Here is a 5,456-nt window from a genome sequence, read left to right as displayed (position 1 = left end):
TTTTCCACTGCAGAAGACTTGCGTTCTACGTCACTTAATCTCTGCGCTCCTGTGACGAGCGCTCTCTGCCATTTTACACGTTCGTCGTCAAGGACCTTTGCGAGTGATGATGTTGCAATCCTGAAACTACTAAGAATCACGGATAAGCATTTTCCCCGTATTTCTGCCTCACTGCTATCACGAAAAAGTCCTGTGCCTTTTTAGTCTCACTGTGATGTCTATCCATCCATCTATCTATCTATCTATCTATCTATCTATCTATCTATCTATCTATCTGTCTGTCTGTCTGTCTATTTATTTGTCAGGTGTGTGAGTGTGACTGCTTCATATGTATCTGTCTTTGCTTCTTAAATTTTGCACGACCATCTGGTTGCAGCAAGAAGTGGGCAAGGGGTGTGTGGTGTGTGACAGTGACAGTGACAGATGCGTTGCCCAATAAGTCTTTAGATACATTAGCCTACTGTGTAGGCTGTCGTGCTACATACTAGAAAGCTTCAGTTTTGGCTGTTCTTTAAAGATTTCCCTGCTCGCCCCAGCTCCCAACTCCAGCAGCAACAATAACACCATAACAGCGCGACCATAGAAAAAAACCCTTAAAATTATGTGCAGCTAATATGTTAATATGTGTTGTTCATATGGACATGTGAAGCAGTAGTCATGGAAACATGAGCTAACCTAGCTTGAAACCAGAAGAAGGCAGGTTCAAATCTCAGACGGGACATTGCTGACATATCCTGAGCAATTCTTCTTTAAATATGATTATGTATTTATTTGGCAGACACTCTTACAACGGGCAGTGTAGTATGTCATGGCAAGATATGTATTTTATACTGGACACATGTGTGGTGTAGTGGTAAGGAGAAGGGCTCCGAACCCCGTGGTTATAAATTCTGTTTCCACATGGACCGCTGCTGCTGTACGCTTGGGTAAAGTACTTAAATCCAGAGTGCTCAGCCACTTTCCCACCGCTTCCGGTTGGGCAGAGCTGACCACGGCTTTTAAGCGGTCAAGTCTCAAAAACTCAGACCTTAGTCAGATTAAGTGAAGCGCTGATCAGAATTTTAGCCACGCCGATTGGTTGATCGCTTTGACTTGAAGCTTGTAATCCAATAGTGTTCTTATAGCAGGCGTCTAAAAATAGGAGTTATTTGCAAAAAAACAGGGTATCGCAAAGCAGTTACAATCGAACAGAGTAAGTATTAGGCTATGGAGAAAATTAACTTGTGAGTGAGTTTGTGCGGTGTCTCTTGATGGACATGCCAGAGGAGATATGCCGGGTGGGAAGTCAGCTACCTGCTGGAACCGGTGGTGCGTAACTGAAGAAAGTATACGATGATGGAGAAGATTGTTTTATAGTCGCTGAGATTTTGAGGATAAAACAGAAATTCATCAGGTATCGAATGTAATACTGCAGAGATTTATGTTTTGTTGTGTATCGATGCATACATTTTATCCTGTTGATTTGCTGCAGTGCATCCGTTGCTCTCCTCGTTCAGTTTCAATTGCATCTTACTTTCAAAATACTTCTTACTGCACAGCGCGTATTGAAAAAAAGCGATGTATACTGTTCATAATTTAGGCATACTATTGCATATTTCAAGTGTGGCTTTATTTTGAATGATGTAATGACACCTGGTTAAGTAGTGGCAGCCTACATTGTTACATTTTTTGTCCTAGGCGCAAGACATGACTGATGTTTTATCGAGTTTGCCTGATATGTAGACTATTCATATGTGATTTGGCACGAACTGTTCATCAATGACCAAGAAAGCGCACGTCATGCAGCAATTAACTCGGTGACACTTTCGGGTGGATGGTTTCCAAGCTTTCACTTGCATGGCTGATTGGGCTAGATCCTGGACCCGGTTTTGCAACAAAAGCCGTGCTGTTAAGTACATACAGCAATGTCACTACAAAGTTAATAAATGTAATTCGAAGTTTACTATTGCCGTGGGAAATTGCTGTCGAATGTATGTCAGATCGGCTATTTTAAATCTATTATATGCCGACCAGTCCACACTCTTTGCCTGGAGTATCGATTCAGGGATCTTTCTTCAATCAACTATTTTTATTTATCCTCTAAATATTGAAGTTATTGAATTGAACGCTTTTTGGTGTTTGCAGCAAAAAATATTTTCAAAATGAACTGCATTTTCCCGTATCGCCGTACTTGAACGAGACATCTGAAACTTTAACTTTAGTGAGATCAGTGACAAGCATGAAAAAAGTGCACTCGAAAGAATGCGTGAGCATGCGTGACAAAGGCAGTAAAGAGGTAAAGGTAAGTATTATGTGATTTCTACATACTGTGAAATCCATCACATGACCTTCTGGTGATTAGGCCGTCACTAAATGCACAATTGACCGCCTGTGCCTAGCCATGATCTTTGCGTATAGATGAAAATTACCGTTGCTTTATACCGAAGGGCGTAGTTTTGGTCTCAACATTGGTAGGGACACAACAACCGAGGGGACATTGGAATTACGTAATATGACTTCACTCCAAACATGATGCGAACGAGTTCGCTCAAATATTGGTAGGGACATGTCCCTACTGTCCATATGCAAAATTACGCCCTTGTTTATACCGGAGGTATCAAAACGCAACCAAGCTTTTACAATTATTTAAATGGTGACGTCTCTTTGGGAGCGAGATAATAGGACAACATTATGGCGCTTCTTCCTGATTACTTCGTGAATAGTTTAAACAGCAAGAGATAACTAGGAATGCAGATGGCTTCATATTAGGCTTTTTCAAAGACAGGACAGGCCCAGAAGGTGTCAGTCACTGGACAGGAATAAAATCCTCTTTCGCAATATATGAATATATCCAGTGAATATGTGTAATACTGTAAAAATGTCAGTTAAATAAACTGGAGGTGGAAAACTGAAGACCTAGTGGTGTAACATCACCATTACCATTTTTCAGTACTCATGAGTCACCTTTGAAAATGACTGCCAAAATGAGTGTGATCCTCTGAGATACATGCATCACTTAATCAAAACGGAACTCTTCGGGACATTTTAAAGGGCAATGCCAAATAACTGGGTCACTGGTAGGGATATTTTGATGTGACAGGGCCTTCCAGAAAAATTCGGAAAGCAGTGCCCTAGGGGATCTCGCCTTTCTGGTGTGAGATTCTGCAAAACAGCATGTAACTCTTCCTCTGGCTAGGCAGGGACTCCACCTGTCTCCACACTGTAGCAATTTGCTGAATTTTCCAAATAAAGGATGAATACAACATTTGCATTGCAATGTCAAAACCTGGCTGGTTAAGACTCTTGCCATGTTTCTCATGTAACCGAGCTGTTTACATGAGACTAAATGTTTTTTACTAAAACAAGAGATTCTGCAGATTTTCTCATTAATTTCTGCATTAATTTGGCCTAATAAAAGATTCTACTCCAGTAAAGGAGGCTATAGATGGAACAAAACCCAGAAATATCTCCAGAAATCAAGGATGTAGCTTCCCTTCCCTCCTGCATACCAAAGAATGAATTGTAATTCTAGTTACTTTATCACCTCTTTGGTTTTTACAGTTGCATTAAACTGATTTTTTTTTGTCTGATTTGTCCCAGAAACCAAGAGTGCATTCAGTTCAGTACAGGTATGTTCTCAAACACAGATTTTTACATTTATTCATTTGGCAGACGCTTTTATCCAAAGCGACTTACATAGGTTACAGTTCTTTACAATGTTATCCATTTATACAGCTGGATATTTTCTGAGGCAATTGTGGGTTAAGTACCTTGCCCAAGGGTACAGCAGCAGTGTCTTGAACCAGCAACCTTTTGGTTACGAGTCCGGCTCCTTAACCACTATGCTACACTGCCGCCAGTATTAGCTATATTGCTATTAAACCCAAACTGGGGCTCTTATATTCTCTATAACTCTCAAAGTGCTGGCAAGCAAGTGCTTCACGACATGTTTTTCTGTGTTCATGACATGAGTACTGTTATTTTCATGAACAGTGTAAGATTAAGTGGACCTGACCTAAATATTCACTCAAGAGTTATAATGGTCTGAAATAACAGCACTTGATGGCTGCTGACTGAGTTTTTAGACTTACTTATAAAAGGCTAGCCTCCTCACACTTATTGAAGGGAAGAATATGTTTTAATCACTTACTGTGTTTGTTAGATTTACGACAATGCGGTGTTTCTTGCATCACTCTGTGAGAGGTTCTCCAAAGAGTATCAGCTAGTGGTGAAGTATTTCTGTAACAAGCCACATTCCTTCATTAGAAACTCATGTTCACATAGAAGGAAAGGCTCCAAGAAGGGACATTACAGAGAGGTCATTTGCTTGGAAGTCCAAAAGTGTCACCATCACACATGTGTCAGATGAGACAGCTCTGTCTCATTCAATGAAAACTGGCTGTTGGATGTGGTTGCATTGCTGTGATCCCATTATATTTCTGGACTTTGCTGTCATTCATTCAAAAGTAGCATGTGAGATGGACTTAGTGGTCAGACAGATGTAATTCACTTAAGCTATCTGCAGTCACAGAATCTCCCTCTGTCTTCCTGCGGTTCAGCTACAACACTGGAAAACATCACAAACGATTCCTCAAGTCACTTTATATAAAAAAAAATAGCATTGCTGTGCTGTCAGTCTCAGATTGGTGTAGTTTGGTTAATATACATTGTGAGCAAAGGCAATTTCTAAACAAGCACATATGGTAGGCGTTTTGTACTGTATATGTGTATTAACTGTTAAAGAAGTGTTTGGGGTATGAGGACATTCATTGTCCAAAAAACCCAAATGAATTTGCAAATTATTATTTGAAACATAGGTTTGTAATAAGTCTGACCCTCTAAGCCTGCAAAAAAGGAAAGGAAACCCTTGGCCTAAACTAGGCTGTAAAAACATTTGTACAAAACATGCACCAAACCTTTTTGGTTGCTGTGGGCAGAATTTTCTCCTAGCCAGTGAATTGGTTTGATGCTTTTAAATACTCCTCTTGATGCTCTTAGAGTCTCTTCCCATTGCCCTTACTGCTGCTCTCTCACCTTGGCAGTGGGTGGACAAGGAGTTACAGAGGTTAGGGAGAGGCACATTATGGCAAATCCAGCCAGCTCTGCGAAAGCCAATTACAGAGCAAACTGAGAGCACAGCGTGGGTGTGTGAAGGCTTTGGGCCTGGGGCAGGGGGGTGCCGTCTGAACACACCAATTCCTATTCCACACAGCAAAGAGCACGGTTGCTGGTAACCAGCCTTGGGCAGTAGCTATCGCTGGGGGTGTAGAGGGAAGTAGGAGGATCTGTAAAGTGGGTTGCCAGCCATCAACCGTGACAGCAAGCATACGCGCTGTGTGAGACTTTCGGAGTTGTGATTTAGCTTTCCCGGAAATGTTTTTTAAACCCTGAGCGTATTAAGGATGGGATCGTCTGCTGTCTCTCTCTCTCTCTCTCTCTCTCTCTCTCTCTCTCTCTCTCTCTCTCTCTCTCCCAGG

Source organism: Megalops cyprinoides, chromosome 1 (genome assembly GCF_013368585.1).
Source record: "Megalops cyprinoides isolate fMegCyp1 chromosome 1, fMegCyp1.pri, whole genome shotgun sequence".
Taxonomy (NCBI): Eukaryota; Metazoa; Chordata; class Actinopteri; order Elopiformes; family Megalopidae; genus Megalops; species Megalops cyprinoides.
The sequence above is the reverse complement of the archived record's forward strand: the minus strand, read 5'-3'. Positions refer to the sequence as shown.